Raw genomic sequence first — 26,938 nt, 5'->3', positions numbered from 1 at the left:
GGACAGAGCTTGTGGCGGGAGGGACTTTCTCCTTCAATGTGACCGAATGTGTCCACTGTAGCTGGACTTTGCTCCCTGAGGCCTTGCTACTCATCTCTTCCTAATTATTAATACATCTTGATTTGGGTCCCCCCTGGGCATCTGGACTGTGTCCTCCTTTCTTGGGCTGTCCCCAAACATCCATGGACAGTTCTCCAAGGCTAGACAGCCCCTGGCTATATAAACAGCTTCCCTTCCCTCACTCCTCGAATGGTTTGAAATGTGGTTTGGAAGCCGGGAAGTGTTCATTCGTCACCCTACATCCTCAGGCTCTGTGACTGCCTTCCCGGCACCCAGTGGATCCCGCCGGCCAGACCCAGGGGACAGAAGTGGCCCCAAGAAGCCACATCTGCATATGAACGGCACTGTCGGGTTCGAACTTTCTGCAATGACACAAGTGTTCTTTATTTGTGGCTGTCCAACACGGTAGCCACTTCTCCTCCGCGGCTATTGAATGTGGTTAGTGGCACTGAGAAACTAATTTTTTTTTTAATTGTAGTGAAATACACACAGCATAAAATCCACTGTCTTAACCATTTTTTAAGTGCACAGTTCAGCAGCATTAAGCACATTCTCACTGTCGTGCAACTATCACCACCCCCCCACCTCCGGAACTTCCTCATCTTCCCAGACTGAAGCTCTGTCCCCATGAAACACTCACTCCCCACCCCTCTCCCCAGCCCCTGGCACCCACTTCCTGTCTCTGTGGATCTGACGACTCTAGGGACCTCCTGTGAGTGAACTTTGTGTCCTGTCATGACTGATTTATTTCTTTGAGCATAAGGTCTACAAGGTTCGTCCAGGTTATAGCCTATGTCAGAGTTTCCTTCCATGAATCCATTCATTTGTGGATAGCCACTGGGGCTGCTTTCACCTTTTGAGTATTGTAAACAACGCTGCTATTAACAGGGGCATACAAATATCTCTCCAAGTCCCTGTTTTCCAATCTTTTGGGTATAGACTCAGAACCGGAATTGTTAGATCACATGGTCATTCTGTCTTTAATTTTTTGATGAACCACCAAACCGCTGTCCACAGAAGCTGCACCATTTTGCATTCCCACCGATAGCATACAAGGCCTTCAACACACACTGAGGAGCAAAACGTTTAACTGCATTTCATCCGAATTTGTTTAAAAATCTATTTCAATTTTTTTAAAAAATACTTTATCAATATGTAGTATTTTACATACTTACAGGGTACATGTGATATTTTGTTATGTGCATAGGACATGTGAATTTCCATTTCAAATAGCCACAGGTGGCTACTGTCTCCTATATTGGACAGTTGGAGCTTGCAGAATGAAAATGCACTCCTTGCCAAGGCCTCCGGGCCCAGTAGGGTCTAATCCCCGCTGGTCTCACCAAGCCCTCTTCTAGCCCCAGGAAGCAGTCACAGTGGCCTCCTCTCTGCACCCTCCACACTCTCTCCCAGGCTTTCCTACCTCAGGACCTTTGCTTGCCCTGTTCTGGCTGGCTAGAGCACCCCTCCTCCCCTCACGATTGGCTCCTTCTTATCCTCCAGCGCTAAACTCCTTCCAACGACCTTCCCTGACCTCCCCAGCAGAAGTTGCTCATCCTTGTCGACCCATGTTCTAACACGTTGTCTTACTGCCTTTTCCTTACAGAGCTTATCGCTCTGGGAAAATTATCTTGGCTGCTTGTTGACTGACTGTCTAGATGGGAGGCCCTGGGGACAGGGCCCTGTCTGCTCCATTCACAGCACACAGGCCCTCACACAGAGCCCGGCCCCAGTAGGAGTTTAGCAGACACATGTCCATTTAGAGAGAGGGAAGGAGAAAGGCAAGACTCTGGAGCTGTCCCAAGTCCCCACTTTCAGTCAGTGGCTCAAGAACTCATTCAAGAACTTCTGGTCACAGGAGCTCCACAAACTCCCTGCAAAATCTGCAGTATACACACGCAGGTGAATATTCTCATTTTTTTTTACATAGATCCAAAAAGAATTTAAAAAAAAAACTCTAATAGGAGCAGGGTGGGGGCAGGGAACCCACCGATGTCTGTGTTTGGGATTTTGTGGGTTTATATACCACTCATTAGATTCTTAACTTAAATCTAACAAAGACCCCGGTGGGGCAGAGGGTGAGAAACCTTTGCTGCATCTCACAGAGGCAAGAAAGAACAACCTAGCTGAGACACCAAAGGGCCAAGACTGGAATCTTCATCTTTTGGCCCCGAGCCTGGCCTTCCTGGGTCAGAAGAGAAACCCTGGCAGTGGACAGAATTCACGCAGACAGGGAGGAGGGGTGACGTGCATTCAGCGTTGGTGACACAGTGTCCAGCACCACCCAGCTGGTACACCATCAAGATTTCTTTTGAAGACCCCATGGTGGCCTCAGTTTTATGATCTGTAAAATGAGAACCTCGCACCCCCCCTTCTTAAGGCTGTTGCAAGAACTAAGCAGGGTGACGTGGTTATAAAACATCAGATTCTTTGACGGACATATTTTAAAGCTTGATAGAAGTTAGCTACGGGGGGGGGGATTGTTATCATCATCATCATCATCATCATCATCATCATCATCACTTATACTGATCTGTCTGTGGGAACCTGGTGGCTGGAACTCAATGGCAGGAAGCAATATATAAGGCAGACAACAATGCCCCGAGGTCCACAAACTCCCACGCTCTCTGGCAAGAGCACCTGCAAGAACGGGAAGGGGCCCGTTTCCCGAGGTGGGGCTGCATCACAGGGTCAGTCTTTTCATTCAAAAGAGGCGTCATCAAAGGCCTAACAAAAACTTCTCAAACATATAACCCTTCCGGCCTAGACAATGCTAAGCAAAATTATCCAACAATTGCCAAGAAGACCAGAGGCTGACTGCGAGACGTTTTGATTTTATCCTGGAGCTCTGTCTAAAAGGCCCATGTGAGGATTGCTGAATTCTCCAGCGCATGGGTTGTTGAGCTTTTTCTGTAAAGGGCCACACGCAAATATCTGAGGTTTTGCAGGCCACGCAGTGTCTGCTGAAATGACTCAACTCTACCATTATGCCGCAAGAGCAGCCACAGACATATGTACATGAATGGGCTCAGATGTGTCCAATAAAACTTTATTTATAAAAACAGATGGTGGGCCAGATAGTTTACCAATCCCCATTTTAGTGATTGATTTTACTATTTAGATTAGTGCCTAGACTCTGGGAATTCAGACATTTACTTATACGTGGATATGCTGCAAACTGCTTTTATCCGATAGAAAAGAGGATCCCCAAGGATTACAGTTGTATTGCCCTGTATAGCATTAAGTGGCTTCATATCTCATGTTGCCATCTTAATTCAGTGATCATAAATGTTTCAGCTCTACCATCCTGCTGTTCCCTCGCTAATGGGGTAAATAAATGTGTTCACCTGTGTTCTTCAACTTTTCTCTTTTTTTTTTTTTTTGCATATGAGTCATGTTTTTAACTCTTTGAAGACTATACTTTGACAACTATATGCCAAACTCTGGCTGCCTCCTACTTGGTGGAGAGATGTTGATCAAAGTGAACAAGATTTCAGTTAGACAGGAAAAGTATGTCTTAGTGATCTCTTGTACAGAATGGTTACTACAATAAACAATAAGACACTGGCCATTTCAAAATTACTAAAAAAGTAGATGTTAAATGTTTTCAGCATACACACAAAAATAGATCAATATGTGAAGGGATGGTTTTTCAAAAGCCTCTGCTAGACAATAAACAATGCTATTGATCAGTTGCATGATTCTGCCACCAAATAGTCCAACCACCAAATAGTCCAACCGCTGGGTGAGGACAGCTGACAGGCATCATTGAGTGCTTTCACAAAGGTTGTCTTAAAACCATCTTTGCTTTTTTGTAAATTCAACACAGGGGCTCAGGGGTGGAGTATATTTTAGTAATAGCTTTGTTCCTTTATGGACTATTCGATGACATTTCATTTTTTCCCCCCATTCATTCAACAAATACGTATCGAATGCCCCAGTGTGACAGATGATGTCACAGACATTTGTGGAGGACAGGAAGCCTGTTCTTGTAATAACTGGGCAATCGTCAGAACACAGGCAACACCCCACCTCTGCCCTCAAAAAGTTTGGTTTAGCACCACCCTCACCCCCACCAGCACCCCCTTGTGCAGGGGAAGGGGGTGGAAATAGAAAAGCTCAGAGTCGAAGGAAACAGCCAAGAGTAAATCTTGTTGCGTGAAACTTCGGTTTCAGGTACACGCATGCCTCGGGGGCTCAGCCATAAGGCAAAATGTATTTCTTCTTAAAAATGCCAGTCAATAATAATATTGGCAAATAATATTGCCAATCATGGGGGGATAAACCAACATGTGCCTCCCATTCTGATGGGCTGAAAAAGGCACAGTATTCCTGTGGTTTTCTTTCCAAAGATTAATAACCTAACTCGAGGACATTCTATGAAATAACTGGCTTGTGCTCTTAAAAAACGTGAATGTTCTAAAAGACACAGACAACTAAGGAATTGTTCAGACTAACGGAGACTGAACACACATAGCAGCATGGAAATGCAAAGTCTGATTCCAGGTTGAACCTCTGAGCAGGAAAAAAAAAATTATCAATGAAGGGCAATATAAGGAGTACTGGTGAGATTTATATGAGACTGGATGAAAATATCGTATCAATGTTAATTTACTGTTATTGATCATTGTATTGTCATTGTGTAAGATAATATTCTTGCTCTTGCAACTGACTGTCTCACACAGTGCAGGGGGAAATGTATATAAATATGTGTGCATAACTATATTAGAGAAATAATAAAACAAATAGTATAAAAATGTAAACAATTGATGAATCTAGGTACAATTTTGCAACCTTTCTGTGAGCTTGACTCTACATCAAAATAAAAACCGAGGTTAAGAGCTGGAGTATAGCAGGAGACACAAAAGCCGTGCTGTCTTATTAAACATCACCACGAAAGACAAAAAAAAAAAAAAAAAAAAAAGTAGCCACTCTGACTTTGTTTTCTTCCTCTCCCTTTTAAAGTACAAATCAGTATGGTTTTTCTTCATTAAGAAGCTACTTTGTAAAAACAAAAACCAAAACAAAATACAAAAACCACCCTTAAATGCTTCCATAGTACCACATATGTTAATAACATTTTGTTACATTCCTTCCCAAAGCCTGTCTTAAAAAAAAAGAAAGAAAGAAAGAAAGAAAACCACTCAAGATTTATTATTCCAAAAATTACTGCTTTCCAGAAATTTCCAAATGGAACAGTTGCGTCATGCATGGGCCTGCGGGCACATCCACCAAAGAGCCCACGTAGCTCTCCCTGAAAGTGTGAATTTTTACAAACTCCTTAAAGTTTTTTTTTTATTTTTTTAGCTTCCACTGGAGGCCTTTTGTCTCCCGCACTTGCCCCGCACTGGACCCTGACCTCAGGTTTGAGTCCCTAGAGCCAAATTCCTCTCCTGGGAACCTGGTAAATGATCTCAAGGCGGAGCAGGGGGAGGGAGGACAGGGGGTGAACTGTTGACAGCCGGGTGGTCAGCAGCGGCGACCGCGGGAGCGCGTGTCCTTGAAGCCGGACACTGGCACCTGTGCCTTTCCTGACCACACCGTCCCCCACGCGTGCGGGGCTCTTAGGAGAAATACGGCGCGCGCAGAGGGAAAGCCGGGAGTGCAGTCCCGGGGTGGAGGAACTCTCAGCTAGGGCAGCCCCAGGACTGCTCTGTTGAGAGGGAAAAAGAGAGTGACACAGAAAATGTGTGTCCCCACGGGGGGCACGGGCCCTGTGTATGCTGCGGAACTCTTCGCAGATATACGGCACACTCGGAGGCCCCGGAAGGGGGCGGGGTCCCACCCCCTAAGGCAGCCCCAGGATTGGTCGGTTCCAGGTGTGCGTGTGTGTGCGCGCGCGCAACTGTGTGTCCAAGGGGACGGGGGCGGGCCCAGGGCTCCCGAGGCCACGCCCCCTGGGGGGGGCCCTTGGCGGCCGCGCGCCACCCAGTCCGGGGCGCGCTCCGCTCCGTGCAGTCCGGGCCGGGCGTTCGCGACGGCCGCAGCGCCGCCCTCGCGCTCAGCCAATGGGCGTCGGAGCAGCCGGGCGCCGGCCCCGCCCCCGGGCGCGCGGGGGCTGCGCTCCGCGGACGGGCGCGCTCGGGCCGGGGCGGGCGCTGGGGCGCGGCGCCGGGGAGGGCTGCGGCCGGGGAGGCCGGGCGCGCGGGGGCTGCGCTCCGCAAACGGGCGCGCTCGGGCCGGGGCGGGCGCTGGGGGCGGCGCCGGGGAGGGCTGCGGCCGGGGAGGCCGGGCGCGCGGGGCGCTGGGCGGGCGCCCGGGCGGGCGGAGGGCGGGTCTCCGCGTGGCAGCGCCCGGGCTGGGCAGCGGCTCGCCAGGGTCACCCCGCACACGCCCCTCATCGCAGGGGAAGGCGAGACGCGAGGAGGGAGGGTCGGCGTGGCTGCGCTTGGCGGCGCCCAGTGAACCCATTGTTCCCACCCGCCTCTCGCCCAGAAAGCCAAGCACCGTGCTCACGGTGTGTACGTTGCCCAGAATCCACAGGGGACTTTTTTTTGGGGGGTGCTCTCCAGCCAGTGTTCCCCGGGGCATTTGAAGACTTGGGTGCCCCACCTCCAGAGTCGCCATACATAGGGAAAATGGGAAATTGTAATGTGCCTTTATTTACAAAATAGTCATTGCGAAATTCTTCCTTTGTAGGGAGACTTTTGGGACACCCTGTATTTGCAATTCCAGCGAACCGAAGGCAGAGAATGGGCATTGCCATTTAACCCCCGCCACTCCCCGTTTCCGTATCAGTTAATATTTTTAAGTCTATTATTCAAACAGTCATCTCCATTAGAGACAGGGAAACTGAGGCACACATGGGCTGCTTTGACTCTACCAGCTCAGCCAGCACTTGAACCCTGGTCTCCCTGAAAGACTGGGGAAAAGGGTGTGGTGTCCTGGGGTTATCCTGTGAGCTAGGTTCACCTGTTCCCTGTCTCGTGCCACCCAGATCTGGCCCCATCTTGGTGCTGGAATGCAGAAATGGATGGACACCCTGTCCCCACCCTCCCGGGACACTGAAGACACACATAAGCCCCCCTCTCCCCATGAAGGGAAAGATGGTGTCTGTCTTGGTTATTAAACCATTCCAGAGCTATGCACACAGTAGGTGCACAATAAATCTCATCAGAAAAAAAATGCAGGAGGGATTAGTTGACTAGTTTCATGCCAACAGAAGAGGAACAGTACTTGCTAATGGGTGAATCACTGGGGCTGTGTTCAGGGAACTGTAAACAGTCCGGAGTTGATACGGGGTGAGCAGAGTAGGAGATTAGGTCAGAGAGAAAAGATGGGGACACCGAGAAGCCTGGACTTTGCCCTACCAGAGGAGCCAAAGGACTTCAGGCAGAAAGGACACTAGCAGATCCACATTTGGGGGTCACTTTTCTGCCTCTATGGTGGATGGTCGAAGAGGGCAGGAGGCGGAGGGAACAGAGAGGAAAGAGGCTGGGTTCTGAAGCCATAAAAAAGGTGGCGGTGTCAGGACTTATCAACTGGATGACGTCCAAGTTTCCACCTTGGGTAGCTGGGTACCGCTCTCGAGAGGAACAACAGACAAAAAAGACAGGTGCTCAGACTCGGACATCTGGGTTTCAGGTGTGGGGTTCAGGGCGTCAGAGCTGAAGAGCCACACTTCTGCACAAAAATGATTGTGGCTGCCAAGTCACATCTCAAACCGCCCTCCCACCCCCAGCTCGCTCCCGAAAGCTCCTCATGCTAAGGTGCAAGGAACCCTCTTTCTTGCGAACATTTTTGAGGTCTCTCCTCACTCATGTATATAGCACATAGACATTGTATGCAACCAACTGTGGGAGCAACTTTTAAAATATTGGTGAGCATCAGCCTACTCATGTTTTCTACTTCTTGAGTCAACATCAATTTTATAGGCCATTTAGAAGTTAATGCCAAAAAGAGAGTGCAACTTATAAGATACAGACATAACTGTTTTCTGGGGCAAATTCGAAGCCTCGGTTTCTTAGAGAGGGAAACAATCTGAATAAAACTAGCTCTTGAATCAGTAAAGGAAGTTGTTTAATGTTTCCAAAATTATTAGCAGAGCTTTCTTTATAACTTTTTTTATGGGTTTCAAGTTCTATCTCTGTTTTCATTCCTCATTTTATATATAATGTTTGTTCTCTTCCCCCCTCCTTTTTCTTAATTGTACTACTTTGTTGATTCTTCCTTCTGAAACAGTCCACCACACTTTCTGCAGTGATGGAAAAGTTCTGTATCTGTGCTGTCCAATTCAGTAGTCACCAGCCATGCACGGCCACTGAGCCCTGGAAACTTGGCTTGCTTGACTGAGAAAATGAATTTTTAACTTAATTTCCATGTGGCTAAAGGATACCCTGTTCAGTAGTGCAGCTCTAAAAGATCCAGCTTTTGAATCTGTCAGTTCTGTTTGTTTTCTAATCAGCTCATCCCTGCTAATTTATTATTTCCTTCCTCCTGGGTAGGTTTGTTTCATTATTCATTGTCTTACTTTTGTGTATATCATCATTTAAAGCTCTAATCTGATTCCACACCCCATCTTTATTGTCTTTAAATAGCCTATACTTGAAGTATTGAGATCCTCCTTAAACAAAGCTAAGAGTTTTGGGTTTTCTCTTTTCTTTCCTTTCCTTTTCTTTTTTTTTCTTTTCTTTTCTTTTCTTTTCTTCCTCTTCTCTTCTTTCTTTTTTTTTTAAATTATCAAATGGTAGGATTTTGTCATGTATACTTATTTAGTTCAGTTCTTAAAAATTAATCGCCATGGAGTACTACTGAGCCACAAAAAACAACGGTGAGCTAACTAACATCTCTTGTATTATCCTGGATGGAGCTGGAACCCATTCTACTAAGTGAATGGAAAAAGAAGTGTCACATGTACTCACCATCAGATTGGTACTAACTGATCAACACTTATGTGCACATGTGGTAGTAACATTCATCGGGTGTCGGGCAGGTGGGAGGAGGAGGAAGGGATGGGTATACTCACACCTAATGGGCGTGGTGCGTACTGTCTGGGGGATGGGCACCCTGTAGCTCCAACTCTGGTGGTGCAAACCTAAACATGTGTACCCACGTAATATTCAGAAATAAGAAAAAAAATTCTATAAAAAATAAAATAAAAATTAATTTCTAATATGCTTATTGCAGCCAGAGATTAGAGCTCAGTGTAATGTCTGCTTTTTGGAATGTATTGGTTTGGCATTTTTTTTTTTTTTAGATTTAACAGATGATTAACTTTTCTAAATATTCCCAGAGCACTTTAAAATGTGTATTGTTTGCAGAGTGAAAAATTCACTCCCTATCTGTCACCACGATCTTATTAACCATACCATTCAAACTCCTCATTGCCTAATTGAGTCTTATCTCCAGGATGGAGGCCGTGTGGGGGTTTCCCTCTTCCCCAGTTTTCTCAGTGTCTCCTGATAGTTCCAACAATTTGTTTCTCTAAAGTTTAATTCTATTCTAATAAAGGATTGGCTCTTCCAGCAATGCAAAAGTCTCCGTTTCTCCCCATCATACCTGGTGCCTTAAATGCTTTGCCTTATTTTTCTCTGTTCATAGTTAGCCACATGTTTATGTTCTCTGTGTCATTTTTGGAATTAGGTATGACAATTTTCTAGCGGTTGGGGAGGGGAGAGAGAGAGAGAACCACAGCCTCCATGGGAACAAGGAAGTGGAGATGGGGAAGGACAGTGTCTCAATGGAAGGGCGGGTTTCCCTGGGGACAATCTCACCCATAAAAAGTTCCACTCACATGACTGATGGCTTTTCAATAACAAGTGCATGGTAGTCTTGAATATGCACAGGTCGACAGACGCCAGTTTCCAGGGAGCTGCTCCATGCACCAGCCAGCAGAGTTTGGGGACAGACACAGGGAACAGAAAAGATGTCCTCCACTCCTCGAGTGCTAGCGTTAACATCAAGGAAGTACTGAATGTCACCGAGACAGCATGACATAAGCACCCTAAGTCAGAAGGAAGACGTGCCTATTTCAAAGTCCACCGTGACAAAAAGGAGACAGTTTTCAGCTCTTTTCCTGATCGCGTTGGTTCCTAAAGCCAGGACAACTGCTTTATTTTCCATTCTAGAAATTACACGAGGCTCCCTCACCTCTCTGCACAGAGCCTTGTGGCCTCGTGTTCCTGGGGTGGCTGCTCCTTCTCTGTGCACCTGAGACCCTGCTATTCTATTAGAAAAAAGATGAAGTGATCCGATTGGGGGCAAAGGGGGGAGAATCCATTTCTTGCCCGTGATAATTTCAACTAGACAAAAGAACGAGTTTGTCCTTTTGCCTCTGGGTCCTCGGACTTTTTCTGGCTGTTTGGGTTCTACTTTGCAATTCTTCATCTGCCTGAGCAAACAGCCCATACACCCAGGACTTCCTGGTTTGCTCTGTGTGCCCTGCTGAGCCCAGGAGTACACTCAGGGAAAATGCAAGAAGGAAAATAAAACCACACACACACACAAAAATTAAAAAGTGCTTCCCCATCACCCTGGATGCCGGATAACATCATCTAAGAAAGATGGGTACCATTTCAGCACTCATAACTAAGTCACAGATACTTCCAGGAAACCAGATAGGGCACAAGAATGCTTACTGGTTTTTTTGTTTTCTGTTTTTTTTTTAAGGCCTCTTTTATGTGCATGCTACAACCTTAAAGGAATTATGTTTCCTCAACCAAAATCTACCCCCAGCTCTGGACGCAAGCTGGTGATTAGAACAGACTGGGTTCCACAGCCAAGAGGGGAGACCGAGTGCAAGAACATTTAGTTCCAAATGGCACCAGCTCCAACAAGTTCACAGGGGGCTGGCCGTAGCACACCTGGGTTGTTATAATAATAATTTCTTCAGAGGGTTATTCTATAAAAGCCAAGGTGTTGCTTTCTTGCATTGAACAGCCAGAGAGTCACGTGCCAACATTCTGGCTGAGCCTTCTGCCCTGCCCTAGGTGGACAGTTGGCCACACCTCCCAGCGCCTCGGTAGCCTGGGACAGGGAGAGTAGAATGGGCTAGAAGAAATGCTACATTATCCAAATCTGCTCTCTTGAAACTCTATAGTCAGAGCGGCAATCCACAGCTCCAATCACCAGAGCGTGGGGTGCAAGGAATTGTGGTGTCAGGTGGACCTGGGTTTCTGCCAGATGTACCCATTTCCTGGGCATGTGACTCTGCTTTCCCTGCCTCAGTTTCCCCCTGCATGCAGGGGCACCATCACAGTGCCTGGGGCTGACTTGAGAATCAGATGGAAACATGTATGAGATGTGCTCATGATGGTTCCTACTTGGGCCCAAGAAAGGGATTATTTTATTTTATTTTTTGAGACAGGGTCTCGCTCTGTCACCCAGGCTGGAGTGCAGTGACGTCATCACAGCTCACTGCAGCCTCCAACTCCTGGGCTCAAGCCATCCTTCTGCCTCAGCCTTCCGAATAGCTGGAATGATGGGTGTGTGCCACCATGCCCAGCTATTATTATTATTATCATAGAATGTAGAAATGGGGTCTTGCTATGTTGCCCAGGCAGGTCTCAAGCTGCCAGCCTCAAGCCATCCTCCCACCTCGGCCTCCCAAAGTGCTGAGATTATAGGCATGGGCCACCATGCTGGGCCCAAGAAACGGTTTTAAAAGGTGTTATCTGACCACCAGCAGCAATTTCAGTCCCCTCATCAACTCAGCCTTGATTCCTTCACAAAAATAGTGCTGACAACCTCCTCCATTCCATGGGGAAGACAGGGTGGGGTGGATTAGATGACCAAGTTCAAAGCTGTGCCAAGCAAGTGTAGGTTCCTTCCCCTTCTTGGGGGAACCTGTGTTCATCCTCAGTTTTGTGTGTTGCTCCAAATCACCCAGGGAGGCAGATTTGGTGTTGCTGGTGACCTAGACAGGTGCCCCATCCTGGAAAGTGGCCAGTCGTGGTGCCCCATCGAATTCACCAAATGCAAATATTACAGCGGCTCCGTGCCAGGCGGCCCCAGGCCACGCGCGGGCAGCGGACACTGCGGGGCCGTCCCTGCCCTCGGGGATCCCACAGCGTGGCCCAGAAAAGTCACAGCCGGACGCCTCTGTGTGTCCATTCGGATCCGAACCCGCGATCTCCCCATCTTCCCATCAACCCTCCGCCCACCTCTTCCCCAAAAGGAAACAGCCCCGCGGAGCCATCAAGGGATACATAAAACAGGCCACGTGCTCTTGTCTAAAACCCAAATCTCATGTCGTAAAATAACCACACTTCCCGACCACGTCTCCATGCCCCCTGAGACCGCTTGGAAGCTTCTAGAAGCACTCACCCCCAGCAGCAGAACACTCCAGTCTGGAAGGGGAAAAAAACACAGAATGCCCAGTTTTCCTCTCAGGAATCAAGATCTAATAGTCTCCTAAAGAAACCACAATTTGAGGGCTCTTGGGTGCAGTCCTCCCCGAGGTCCGTGACTATGGAATGCTGGGAATGGTTGGGAACTTGAACCTCGAGTGAGTTCAGGCTCAAACCGAAAGGGGAAAGACCCAAGGCAGGAGGAGGTGAGGCTAACAAGTCGGTTCACACGAGGCACAGGTACTTCGGGGAAACCCGATAGGGCACAAGGCTCACGGAAATTGGAAAGAAGGAAATTCTCACCTAGAGGAGGAATAAAGCCACGATCTCAAATAAAAGGTAGATCCACTCAGTTAAGTCTCCCCACCTTGGCTAGGGAAAGGAGCTTGGCCTTCCAAAGGGAATGATGACTTATGCAAAGGGATTTGGGATAAAATCCTTCCCACCCTTGTAGCCCGAGAAAAACCACCTTGTGTTTGGCTTCCAAACTTCTGCTTCTTGGAACTCCTCTCACGCAAAGACGACAACCCCCTCCGAGATGTCACTGATCTAGTGCCACGTAACCCTCATGTGGCCGCCAGGAGGAAGGAACCGCCCGTTTCAGCCTTCCGGGGTATATACATCCTAATTCCACGCCTGCCTCACCTTGAGCCGCCCCTGCTTTGGAGTCCAAACATCAAAGGTGTTCTTGGTTCTCACTCGGACACCCCCCACCCCTGAGTTTCCTTCCGATCCGTTTCCTCGGCGACCCGTGCCTCCGGCTCCGCAGGATTCAGAAAGAGCTCCACAGGATGCAAAGATAAAATTTAACGCACTTTCCTTAGCAACCAAAGGAAAAAGGAAAAAAAATAAAATAAATAAAATAAAAGAACCTTGGAAAATTAAACAGCAGATACACGAATGGAAACTCGGCTTTAGGAAAATGGGGGCTGAGGTCTGACCACACACCCGTGCGCACGCACGCACACAGGGTCACAACCTTGACCAGCCTCAGAGGACAATGTTCTCAAGAGGGTGGGACACGAGCGGCCGGAGCCTCAAGGCAACAGCGTGGGCGGTGGCTGGCTAAGGTAAGAGGTGGCCCACGGGGGCCAGCGCCAGCCACCCCTCCGAGGGAAGCCAAGCAGGTAGCTGCGAAAGCCAAAGAAAGGTGAGGAGATGTTGGAAGGCAGCACCTTCCCCAGCCCTCACTTGCTTATGCTATTTAGGGTACAGCAGGCCAGCAATCAGAAGCTAAGGCCAGAGAATCAGACAGATCGAGTGGAATCTGCCACTCCCTGATGCTCAGGACATCGGTCATGTGTTAGTTTCTCTGAGCCCTCAGTTTCCTCTTTCTTTTCAATTTTTATTTTTTCAGAGGGAGGGTCTTGCTGTGTTGCCCAGGCTGGAGTGCAGGGGTACAGTCATAGTTCACTGCAGCCTCCAACTCCTGGGCTCAAGAGAGCCTCCTGCCTCAGCCTCCCGGGTAGCTGGGATGATAGGTGTGCACCACCATGCCTGGATAATTTTTAATTTTTTTTTTTTATAGAGATGGGGAAGGGTCTTTCTATGTTGCCCAGGCTGGTCTCAAACTCCTGGGCTCGAGCGATCCTTCTGCCTCTGTCTCCCAAGTAGCTGGGATTACAAGTGTGAGCCACTGTGCCCAAGCTAGCTCTATGATTTAAGGGAAAGGAAATTAGCACTTTGACAGCCCTCCTCCCTGCCTCCTTTACACGAGGCATCACTACTTTTCATCCTCACAGCACCCGACTCTGACGTTTTTGCCAGCTGTGCAGCAAGGCAGACTTCACTCATCACACTTAAAATACAGGTTTAAGTGAATAGTGATCAAAATTTGTGATGCCTGTCTCTATGGCAAGCCGCCAGACAAAATGGGACAGGATTGGGAATTGAAGCAATAGTCCTGGCCACCAGTCTTCCCTAAATCCCGTGCCTCGATTGTGGCACAAACTAGCCGGGCAATAAAAATCCGTTCCTTAAAATTGCCAGTCCTAAAATTTCCTGCCTCAGGGCCTTTGCACATCCAGTTTTGTTCACTTAGAATCCACTTTGCCTCCCCCCCCAGCTCCTCCCATAGCAGTTTCCCTGTTATCCTTTTGGTTTCAGTGCCTGTCCCAGCTTCAGAGGGACACCTCCAACCACTCTATGGAAAGGTGCACCCCCGGACGCCCCCCGCCCCCCGGCCCCCCATCTCATCACTCTCTTCCTAGGATTTAATGCCACCTGAAATTACCTCGTCCATGCATTTGCCGATGTGTTTACTGGGGCACCAGCCACCAAGAGTCCAGTACAGAGCAAAAGCCCCACGGATCTCAACCCTTTACGACTGTTTGGGAGATGAAGTACGTAGTCCGTTCTGCTACAGCGTGGGACACGTGTATTCCTAAAAATCACCCTGCCGATGGGGCAGACAGGGTCAGGGCACAGCACTCAAACGCACTGTCCGTGACATGTCATGAAGTCAGATAGGAATCTAGTGAAAACACGAACGCAGTTCTGCACAGGTCGAGCGGTTAAGACATACTGTTACAAAATAGAAAGCCCCCGACTTGACCAGGGCTTGATGTCTGCGGGTCGAAGCCAGAGAGGCTCGGGGCATAGCAGGGAGGGTTCGTTACATTCCACACCTGGAACTTAGACGCACAACTCGACTGAGTCTCAGCAAGAGCTTGAGCTTCAGGTTATTAACTGAGGCTGAAGCAGGCCTTGCAGAGACCAGCGATCGCCATGCCCAACACCTCACCCCCTGAGCAGCCTGCAGAAACCAGACATCTCTTGGGAATCTCCGGCTCTGCTCTTACATGTATGCAAACACTGAGATCAACTCCTTAAAAGTCGTGTATTTTAACTCCGTGACAGCTCTGCATGGGTTTGGGAATAAAAATAACGTGCAGGTTCAAAGGCAGAATGTTTCCGCCACGCTCATCTTTGAATACTACTTCCTTTGCACCCTACTCCAGTGCAAAGGAAAAGGTCTCCACTCAGCATTGTGGGGTAGCACCCTCCCCCCCCCAAAAAAAACCCAAAAATGCCACTCGTGTCAAGAGAAGGGCCATCACAAGGGGCTGGAAATGCCTGTTGGCTGTGGATTGGGTAAATAAATTATAAATGAACGTGGCCACAAAAGACAAGAAGATTCAAAATGCCCCCCAAGAAGTGTTATTAAGGGAAAACGCCAGGGAACAGGGCAGCGAGGAATGTGTATTTGTGCAAAAAGGAGGCAGGCAGGTATGTGGGGGAGGGAAGACAAGGAAAGACCTTTCTTTTCCTTGTAAGCCACTTTATGGATGTTTTTGACCACGGTGCGTATAATACTCCTTTTTAAAAAAACTGGAGAGGAAGAATGAAAATCACATTGTCCATCCACACACGATGGAATATAATTCAGCCGTAAAAAGGAAGGAAATTCCAACATGGGCCACAGCGTGGAGGGACCTTGAGGACATCGTGCTCAGGGAGAGAAGCCAGGCACAGAAGGACAAATCCTCTGCGATTCCACTCCCAGGAGGGAGGGGCTTGCTGTGTTGCCCAGGCTGTAGTGCAGTCGCACAATCATAGCTCTCTGCAGCCTCCACTCCTGGGCTCAAGCGATCCTCCTTCCTCAGCCTCCTACACACTACAGGTGTGTGTCACCATGTTAGGCTAATTTTTTTCTTCTTTCCTTTCTTTCTTTCTTTCTTTCTTTCTTTCTTTCTTTCTTTCTTTCTTTCTTTCTTTCTTTCTTTCTTTCTTTCTTTCTTTCTTTCTTTCTTCAGTCAGGAGTCTCACTATGATGCCAGGTAGGTCTCAAACTCCTTTCCTCAAGCAATCCTCCTACCTCAGCCTCCCAAATCCTTGCAATTACAGGTATGAGCCAACACACCTGGCTGATTTTTAAAAATATGGCATTAAAGTACTAAGTGTTGGGGTGTCCCCTTAAATATTGTGCTTTATGCCCTGATCCGGGGAGCTTGATCAAAATGTTCTTGATGCAACAAGGTAATTCTGGAAAAATCGTCCCCTTGGGGTCCCCTTGTTGGTGTTTTGAGCAATAAGCTAAATTGAGTTTTCAGCAGTGGATGCTGTGATCTAACTCCCAGTAGACCCAGGTGAGGATTTTACTGCATCCTCTGCGTTCTCCAAAGGAGCCAGTCTCTGCAAAGGACGTGCATTCCTCCAAACATTCTTAATGACCTGGGGCTTCAGGGCCCAGTAAGTTCCGGATTGTATTATTAGTAACAAATTAAATTGACTAACAACAAAAGAAAAGTGCACATTTCAGTGACCCTGCATGAACCAAAACGCGCACAACCACATTTACACAGGAGCAGAGTAAACTGCCGGGCGGCTGCCTGCTCTCCCACGGGTCAAAAGCTCCGGGGCTGGCGGCCACGGAGTAGGAAACTGTCCCCATCAACACGATCTAGAACAATCCACAAAGCTTATCGGGGGAGATACCATGGGCAAATGGCAACAAACAGTTCTTCTGCCAAGCAGAGCTTTAGAGGGGATATCAATCCATCTGGGGCACCAGCAAGCTCCCCTTCTCCCTTTAAACTTGCCAATTCCACACCTGGTAATCCCAGGGCAGTTTCCCAAGTCACAGACTCAGATCGGGAAAGATCTTGGATGGGCCAGGTGCGGTGGCTCACGCCTGTAATCCTGGCACTCCGGGAGGCTGAGGTGGGAAGGTCATTTGAGGCCAGGAGTTCAAGACCAGCCTGAGCAACAAAGCGAGACTCCACCTGTACAAAATATAAAAACCAGCCGGGCATGGTGGCGCACGCCTGTAGTCCCAGCCACTCGGGAGGCTGAGGCAGGAGGATCGCTTGAGCCCAGGAGTTCAAGGCTGCAGGGAGCTATGATTGCACTACTGCACTCCAGCCTGGGTGACAAAAGAAAAGAAAAGAAAAGAAAAGAAAAGAAAAGAAAAGAAAAGAAAAGAAAAGAAAAGAAAAGAAAAGAAAAGAAAAGAAAAGAAGAGAAAAGAAAAGAAAAAAGAAAACTCAGAAACACTCTGTGCAAGGGGAAGAAAATTCTCTCCAAAGGTCTGCCCCTTCCTTTTGGGAGCAATTTCCCATGCCTTCCCTCATTCCGTTCCCCACAGCTGTTTAGAGGAAGCGGCTGGGCTTTCTCCTTTTTCACAGGTGGACGTGACCGTGGGCACACAGAGCTAGGAGATGAGACAGCAGGACTTTCTACTCTGCTTTCGAGTTATGGAAAATCTGTCCGCCGCTGCTGGCCTAGACACACGTGTGCAAGGTGTCACTGTAGAGTTGGATTTTAAGACCCAAAGAGCAGCATCCATGAGTAAATAAATGGATACACACGGTGTGGTCCCTCTCTACAATGATTCAGCCTTAATAAGAAAGGAAATTGTGACGCCTGCTACAATAACATGGGTGGACCTAGAGGACACCATGCTCTGTGACATAAGCCAGTCGCAGAAGGACATGTCCCGTGTGGTTCCACTCACAGGAGGTCCCTGGAGGCATCAGATCCAGAGACCGGAAGTAGGGTGCTGGGTGCCAGGGGCTGGGGAAGGGGGTGGGGAGGGAGTGTTTAATGGGGACAGAGCATCAGTGTGGGAAGATGGGAAAGTTCTGGAGGTGGGGGGTGCTGCTGGCTGCACAACAGTGTGAATGTGCTTAATGCCACTGAACTATGCATTTAAAAATGGTTAAAATGATAAATTTTACGTTACACATATTTTACCATAATAATAGAAAAAACAACTCGGCTGAGTGCACTCTGGGAGGCTGAGGTGGGAAGGTCATTTGAGGCCAGGAGTTCAAGACCAGCCTGAGCAACAAAGCAAGACTCCAAATCTACAAAAAATAAAAATTACCTGGGCATGGTGGTGCATGCCTATAGTCCCAGGTGGCTCATGCTTGTAATCCTAGCACTCTGGGAGTCCGAGGCGGGTAGATCATTTGAGCTCAGGAGTTCAAGACCAGCCTGAGCAAAAGCAAGATCGAGACACCGTCTCCACTAAAAATAGAAAGAAATTAGCTGGACAAATAAAAATATATAGAAAAACTTAGCCGGGCATGGTGGCCACATGCCTGTAGTCCCAGCTACTCGGGAGGCTGAGGCAGGAGGATCGATTGAGCCCAGGAGTTGGAGGTTACTGTGAGCTATTAATGACACCACTGTACTCTGGCCTGGACAACAGAGTGAAATTCTGTCTCAAAAATAATAAATAAAATAAAATAAAAACCTCAAAGAACACTGACGGCAGCCAACCTCGTGCCAGGCGTTGTATACTAGGGCATCTGCATCTTCCTGCAATCCACGTCCTAAGGGGGAGGTCCTACTCATTATCTTTATTTTGTAAAGGAGGAAACAAGGAAGGTTCAGTAACTGGCTCAAGGTCACACGTATCGAGGACGTGGTGGATGGAGCCAGGATTTGGACCCAGGCAGTCTGGCTCCAGAGTCTTAAATTCTAATGTCCACACCGTAGGGACTTCAAAACCCGGGCTTCCTAATTCTCCACTTCTGCCAACAGCCCCTGCCTTCCGGTAAATTCTTTCCACTTCCTTGTGTGTGACTCCGGCAGCTGCCTTCTTGTCACCAAGACACCCAAGACAACACGTGGGAACTGTAACCATTACAGGACCCCTGTGGGGATGGGGGAGACCCAGGGGGAACACTCAAGGGGTTCTCAGCCTGGCTGGGCAGAACCAGGCTGGGGCGGAACCCACCAGACCCGAATAAAGAGCTCAGACTCCAACGACAAGGCAGATCCAAGTTCCATGACCAGATCTGTCCTTCCGTGAAGTTGGACACGTGAGTCAACATCCTCCGGCCTCAGTTTTCCCATCTGTAAAATGGGAGTGGGCGGGGGGGGGGCGGTCATAGAATAACCCCCGCATGGCAGCGGATGAGAAAATTAAAGATGCTGAAGTGTGGAAGGCAGCTAGAAAAATAAACAGACCGTGGCACGGTGATGCATCTTATTATAAAAGGAAAAAGAAAAAAAAAAAAAAACAATAACAAAAAACACAAAGATCCTAGGTATATTCAACAGCACAAACAGGAGAAATCCAAGAGCTAAAAATGGAACAAAAATAGTCCAGAGAGGAGATTCTCTAAGTCTGAGAAGTGGTCATAGTTACTACGGGGTTTCAGAAAGGAAACGATAGCTAATAAATAGGATATAGGCACTTGAGCTTCTCCAAACCCAGACCGCTTGGCTGTGAACAGCGTGGCCGAGCTAATAAATGCCTTTTAGGGACAGGAACTGGAGGAAGCTCTTTTCTCGTTGCCGTTAAACTCCTTGCTCATCTGAAGGGGGAAATGCAGTTCTAGGAGAGAAGCAGGTAGGAGCAGAAACATCCCCCACCTCCGCCATCTCCGCACCCCAGAGAGTGGCAATGACCTCCTCCTCCTCCTCCTCCTCCTCCTCCTCCTCCTCCTCCTCCCTGGGCCCCGGAACTCTGTTTCTTCCGATGCCTTTCCGTGGATTCCACACGTCTGCCGAGATGCCTGGTTCATGTTTCTCGCCCTCCCCTCTTCGCCCCATGCCCGCCTCCTCCGAAAACATTTGCTGAACAAATAAACCCAACGGCGCTGCAAGAGGACTGCAGAAAACAGAAACCTCAAGGCGCCTGGGTCGCAGACCGCCTGACCGGAGGGAACCGGTCCTTCCCATTAAAGTTAAAAGTTAAAAGCCTTCCCCAAGGTCACGGAGAGCCAGGTCTCTCCAGCCTGGCCTGAGGTCCCCATTCCTGTTTACCCAGGAGAGAAAGTGGCATTCTGTGCCGGTGGTGGGGCCGGTTGTCCACGTGGGAGATTTCAACACCACGCCTGGTGCACAGTTGCAGATCTGCAAACGCTATCTTATTTAATACACTCGATGACCTTAAGAGGTTGATATGTCCCTCCTTTTTTTCTTGAAAGAGAGAGAGAGAGAGACAGGGTCTCGCTCTGTCACCCAGGCTGGAGTGCAGTGGTGCGGTCATAGCTCACTGTGGGATCAAGAGATCCTCCTGCCTCAGCCTCCTAAGTGGCTGGGACTACAGGTGGGTCGTGCCATCAAGGCCCAGCTAATTAAAAAAAAAAAAATTTTTTTTTGTAGAGATAGGATCTCACTATGCTGTCCAGGCTGGTCTGGAACTCTTAAGCTCAAGCGATCCTCCTGCCTCGGCCTCCCAAAGTGCTGGGATTACAGGGGTGAGCCACCGCACCCAGCCTGTCCCTCTCTTTATAGCAGACGGAACAGAGATGTGAAGTAGCTCCCCAGGTCACACAGCAAGGAAGTGGTGCAAAAGGGATTCGAACCCGGGACGGCAGGCACAGCAGTCTGTGCTTATTCATGGAAACGCTAATCCGTTCAGACACTCCCAGATTGTCAAATGCTTCAAGCGAGGGCAGCGGGGAAGGTCATGGTTTCTCGTATTTTTCGCCTTGTGTCACTGTCTATATCTGGGGTTAAGAATCACTCCTAAAACACCACAGCCATCTCCCAGGCTCTGGATCTCAGGCTGTCGCCGCACCTGCCCATTCAGCACCCTCTCCCCTTCCGCTTAGGCATGACTCAAAAGATAGGGGGAAAAAAACCAAAAAACCCTGGAGGCGTCGCAACCCCTGGAAACTAGGGGAGCCTCTTTCTCTGATCACACCCCTCATTTCTGCTTCCTGTTGGGAAATCCCAGTGGGAACCGAGACAGGTTTCTAATCTCATGGTGTCACTTCACAGGGAAAGCGGTGAGGGAGGAGGAAGTCATTGACTGCTACTCTGAAACCCTAGACGGAATATTGCTCCGGGGCCTGGGCCCGCCCCCTCCCCTGCCCCCGGGCTCCGTGACACAAGTCAGAAAGCCCCTGAGACCGGGGCACAGCACACCCAGAGCACGGCCACCAGCCACCCGGGAGGGGTGGGGTGTCCCTGGGCTCTGGGTTCGACAGTAAAGGCTGCCTGGATCCAGGAACCAACTGCCACCACCCAGTGGAGCCACTGCAGGTGCTCCAGAACCCACAGCAAGGCCACCAAGCTGCAGGGCCCCCAAATTGCCACCTGTCACCAAGCCCCTGCCCCCGCAACTGTGGGCTCTGGCTAGAAACCCAACCCCGGGGATGGTGGGGAGGGGACCGTCTTTCCAGCCCCACGTGCTGGGTTCTCCCACTCCATTCATTTCCTCCTGCTGCCATCACAAGCGACTGCAACTGCCAAACAACGCCACTGTATTCTTTTCTTCCCGTTCTGGAGCTTAAAAGCCTGAAATGGATCTTTCGGGGCTGCCGCCGAGGTAGGTGCCGGCAAAGGGCCGGTTCCTTCTGGAGGCGCCAGGGAGAATCTGGCTTCTAAGGCGGCCACTTTAATCTGCTTTCTTTTTGTCAACACGCGCAGACAAACAAAACAGAATAAGCCGCAGAGCTAAGACAGGGAGTTCTCGGGAACCCCCCACTCAGCAGAGACGAGTCCCCCAAAATGCAACAGAAACCAGGCACCCAAACATCTGCTGCTTGCGTGAGTCCCAGCGTCCTTCTCCGCGGTGGGGGGACGGGATGGTGGGAGACACTTGAGGGTGTCTGGGGACGTTTCCGATTGTCAGAACTAGAGTGGGGCTGGGGCACTACTGGCATCTAGGAGGTGGAGGCCAGCAATGCCACTGAGCACCCTAGAACGCACGGGACAGCTCCCCGCCACAGAGACTGATAATCCGGCCCGAACGTCCACAGTGCTGCAGTTGAGCAACCACGCAGCAGACGCCATCATTTTACAAGTGAGGGAATCGCACTGGAGAGAAACCAAATGGACTGCCTAATGTCACCCAGCTCGAGAGGGGCAGACTTGGGGGGTAGACGCCGTGGTTGGTTTTTTGTGTGTTTTGTTTTAATATTTTTTTCAGAGATTCTGCACATTGAGCCCCTGGCTCCTTGTTTGAACAAGAAAACAATCTGAAAGGAGAATCACAGGGAACAGCATGTGGTTAGAGGGAACGGCATGCGCAAAGGCTCAGAGGCAGCAGGAAGAAGGCCAGTGAGCTCCAGCACAGGACGCCATGGCAGAGAGGCAGGTGACCGGCTTGTTGGTGGCAGCAAAGGAGGGGCATAAACCATTTGTTCCTCTGTAAGCCATCGCACTGTGTGGTTTTCAAATGCATTTGAAATGGATTTAAAAATAAAAAAGACTCATAATGTCACAACGGGAGGCATGAACAGAGGCTTCGCCAGGGTTCTCAGGTCCTGGGGGTATGACCCAGGATGTGGAATCAAACTGCAGGGGCCAGATACGCATGTCACTGCCCCTCGACCACAACCCTCCCAGTCTCTACACACACACCCCATAAGCTCTCTTTCAGCTAAATTCCCCTCGCTGTATCTCCAATCTCTGTCTCATAAGTCTTTCACAGTGCAGTCATGTTCTCACAATTCTGCCCCACAATATGCACCATTGGCTAAATTTCACTCCATAAAATGAATGAATGTTCAGAAATCTACATATTATATGATTCTATGGACACCCTGGAAAAGAAGGGGGTTGTTACCAGCAAAAGGCACAGGAGAACTGGAAGGTGGAACTGTCCTCTCTCTTGCTTTCCTTCTGTTTGGGTCTTGCTCTATTGCCCAGGCGGAAGGACAGTGACTATTCACGGGCACGATCAAAGTTCACTGTAGCCTCAGACTCCTGGGCTCAAGCGATCCTCCTGCCTCAGCCTCCCAAGTAGCTGGGACTACAGGCGTGCGCCACCATGCCCACCTCCCTTCTATATCTTGATTGTGGTGGTGGTTACGTGAGTCTGCATTTGTCAAAATCCAATGAATTGTATTCTCAAAAGGATAAATTCTACTTAATGTAAATTATACTTCCATTACAAATTTTTATTTTAAAAAATTTAAATGAATGAATGAATGAATGAATGAATGAGTGAAAACGATCAGCTCCTAGGGCCAAAGTAGTGAGGCTGGCATCTGGCCCTGAACTATGAAGCTTCTGACAGCTTCCTCCTTCTTGTCTTGCACAGGGAGATGGTCCCTTGTGGTCACTTTCACCTGCCCTTCCAGGTGCTGGGGACAAACTACAAACTCCAGGACAGCATAGGGACTTTAAAACTTAAAAACTTTGAAACTGAAGTTCATTGCACTTCAGTATCAACAGCATAGGATAGAATGTAAGTCCTGAAGCTGTTGCTGTGGTTCTTTCTTCGGCACCTGATCTCTGGCCCTCTGCCTGCTTTGTAAATAAAGTTTTATTGGAACGTAACCACATCCGTTCACTCACTTCCTGTCTACAGCTGCTTTTGTGCTAAATGGCAGCAGAGTGGAGGGGCCACAGCAGACATCCTATGGCCTGCAAAGCCAAAAATATTTACTATCTGATCATGCAAAAAAAAACGTTGGTGTGGGCTCTGGCATCACACTGTATGAGTTTAAGATTCTCCCTCTCTAGCTGTGACCCCTTCTGCAGGTAGTTCAACTTCTCCACGCCCCTGTGTCTTCCGGGCAGAACAGGTGAATAATAGCAACACCCACTTGATAGGGCGGTTGCAGGGTTCAAGTGAAATTAGGCACGTTAAGGGCTCAGCCCTGCGCTTGGCACACAGCACCTGAGAAGTATTCATGGCTGATGTTTTTCTGCAGAACACCATTTGGGGAAGGCTGGGCCACAGTCCACAGTGGGTTGGAGGTTGGAGGATGCTCTGAGCCCCTGTCCTCAATAAATGAGCAGAGGTGACGGGTGCTCAGCTGATTGCATGAATGGGGAAAGGAAAGAGGGCCGGGGAGCGCGGGAAGGAAGGGACTTTTCCTCACCATCTGGTCCTGCTTGGCACTTTGAGCTGCAGCCTGTTCTCAAATCCTTGGCCTCTGATGACCTCGAGCTGTCTTGGCCCTGAATCCTAACCCTGAACCTGTTGCCTCCTGACTCCGATACAGGCCTGACATTTGATGTGTGTCCGCCGCCCCCCACACCCATCTGGCTTCCCAATTTGACAGTGACCGTGCCCACCCCCTTGCTCTTGTGGGGGGAGAGACGGTTATGTCCTTGGGGAGGGCCAGGCCGGAGGTAACTATGCTTCCTTGGAGGAGGTTATAGGTACTTACTCCAGGGACAGGGGGACAGCTGCCATGCAGAAAGGGCAAAGAGCAGAGTCAATGCAAAATGATGGCTAAAACTCAAGGGGTTACCATGCGCCAGGCACTACACTTAGCATGTCACAGGCATTAATTCCTTCATTTAATTCTCACCCAAAGCAAGACATGGAAGTGTCTAGAGAAAGAAGCCCAGCATAAAGACACGAGGGAACATTTTGGGAGGTGACCACTGCCGGGGATAAGTTAAAGAGAATTCAACAGGTGCCCAGGCTCTAGTGTAAGATTCCGCTGCTGGGTGAAACCTAGGGTGACCTGGGCCCGAACTATGATGAGTTAGTCACCCTAGTGACCCAATTGCGGCCTCCAGGTTTTGGCTTCCGGCCAATTCTAGGAGGAGTGGGAGGCCGAAGTCAGCATAGAATGTGTGCTTCTTTTTCATCGAACTCCTATTCAGCCACCAAACCCAGTGCAAAAGTTCCCTTCCTCTGCAAGGCAGAGTATAGCAGCAAAAGCTAGGGTTCTGAAGCCAGACAGAATCTGGGTGCAAATCCTATCTCTGTGAAAAGACTGTTAGGAGGGCCATGCGCCTGGTAGACAGCACAGTCTCAATGACTGTATACAGCTGGTGCTTAATAAATAGCGGCTTACGTGGATGTTCCCAGGTGTGCTTTAAAGCCCTTAATCTGCTGTATCTATTACTCTGTTAGACCCAGAATCCCCCCAACTTCCCTTCTCTGAGCCACCAGAACAGATCGGAACACAATTTTAAAAAAAAATCAAAATTAAAAAAGATAAAGTGTTATTAACATGTGCAAAACAGTTAATAATGCAAATCCCCATTTCAGTCTCTCTCCATCCACCTCAAGCCCTGACACCAAGCAGGGCTGTTTTCCCCTTGGCCTTTCTGCCAATAACCGCACCAGGGCCCGAACAGAGGCACGCAGCGCAAAGTAAAGGGGGGAAGTTCTGAAAACCCACTCACGGGCAGCTCGACGGCATTGGGAGGCTGGTGCTTGAGGCCGAGGCTCCGGCTATAAGGACAAGGAGCACCCCAACCCCCACGAAGGCCGGGAGACTTGCTGACGGCCCCCTCCGGGCGACCAAGCCACATGCCGATCAGAGGAACAAGGACGCACAAGGACAGACACTGTCCCAGCTGGAAGATGCGGTCTTTGGGGCGGACACCACCAGGAGAGGAGCCTGGGAGACGCTGTGGTTAAATACAGCGGTCAGAGCGTGGATGGAGCCGGGGTCTGAGGGTGTAGACAGTCCCAGCTAACCAAGAGCAGGTGGCCTTTGTCGCACAAGTCGCCCAAAGCCCTTCTCATACAGCCGCGGCGCTGTATGCCCCCAAGGAGGTACCTATTACCTGTTACCTATGTCCAGGTTGCACTTGTCTCTGTATTGGCTGAGGAGGGCCAGAAGGGAGGCCGTCCCCACGTGCCACGTGGCACTCAAGAGTCTCCTGTGCACCCAGCACTGCTCCGATTACTAACCATGTATTCCTCCCGACAGCCCGAGGAGCCACCCCGTCATGCCCATTTTACGGATGGGAAAACCGAGGCACAGAGAGGTTCAGCAACCTGCCCTTGGTCACACAGCTAGCGAACGGCTGAGCCACAGTGAGACACTCAATCAACACTCCTGCGGTTCAGTTGCGGTCGTGGGTATAATAAGATGATTCCTCAGGGGAAAAATGTCAGTGCTGCCCTTTTTGGACACTTTCTCCAGGGAAATACGTGAACCCGCCCCGCCCGCGTTCGGGGATGGCAATCTCAGTTCCTCAAAGTCTTTGGTCCCCCGAGGGTGGGGACGTCACTTTTGTTAGCAACACTGCGACGCCAACCCCCTGATTCTGCACGCACGAGGCCGACGACTGGCTCTGGGTCTCCATTCCACGTTGCGTTTTTGCATGCCGTGGAAAGGAGTAGGGAATAGCCACAGCGTGGTCCTCTGCCCACATTCCAGCACCTTAATCCAGCGGGTCTTGAACCAGGACCGTGACGCTCGCTGGGGGACACCGGGCCGCGTCTGGAGACATTTGTGTTTACCCCAACAAGAGCGGGAGGTGCTCCTAGAAGCCAGGGGTGCTGTTCAGCACCCTGAGGCGCCTGGGATGGCCCCACCGCAGACAACAAACTGGCCCCAAATGTCCACAGTGTCAAGATGGAGAAACCCTGTCCCCGATGGGAAACCCCTGTATCCAAGACAACATCACAGCATCCCTAACTCGGACACAAAGGTAAGGGGAGGCCGGGCGCAGTGGCTCATGCTTGTAATCCCAGCACTTTTGGGAGGCTGAGGCCGGAGGATCGCTTGAGGTCAGGGGTTGGAGGCTGCAGTGAGCTATGATCGCACCACTGCGCTCCAGCCTGGGCGACAGAGCGAGACTCTGTCTCAGAAAGAAAAGAAACAAAGTTAAGGGGAAAGTCTCTCTTTCAAACAGCTGGCTGTACACACACACACACACACACACACACACACACACATCTGAAAGAGGAGGTAAATCCTAGAAACCAGCCCAATTTCATCTGGATACATCCCTACTTCAAACAGGCTTCCAAATTGCCA

At 49.5% G+C, this 26,938-nt stretch overlaps 1 protein-coding gene across 2 annotated transcripts in view; it reads right to left on the bottom strand.

Moving 5' to 3' along the window:
• INSR (insulin receptor) overlaps window positions 1-26,938 on the bottom strand; it is a 115,413-nt gene that overhangs the window by 45,461 nt on the left and 43,014 nt on the right. The window lies entirely within an intron of this gene.

This window comes from Microcebus murinus, chromosome 27 (assembly GCF_040939455.1).
Source record: "Microcebus murinus isolate Inina chromosome 27, M.murinus_Inina_mat1.0, whole genome shotgun sequence".
Lineage (NCBI taxonomy): Eukaryota > Metazoa > Chordata > Mammalia > Primates > Cheirogaleidae > Microcebus > Microcebus murinus.
Note: the sequence above shows the minus strand (reverse complement) of the source record. Positions and strands in the feature narration are given on the sequence as shown.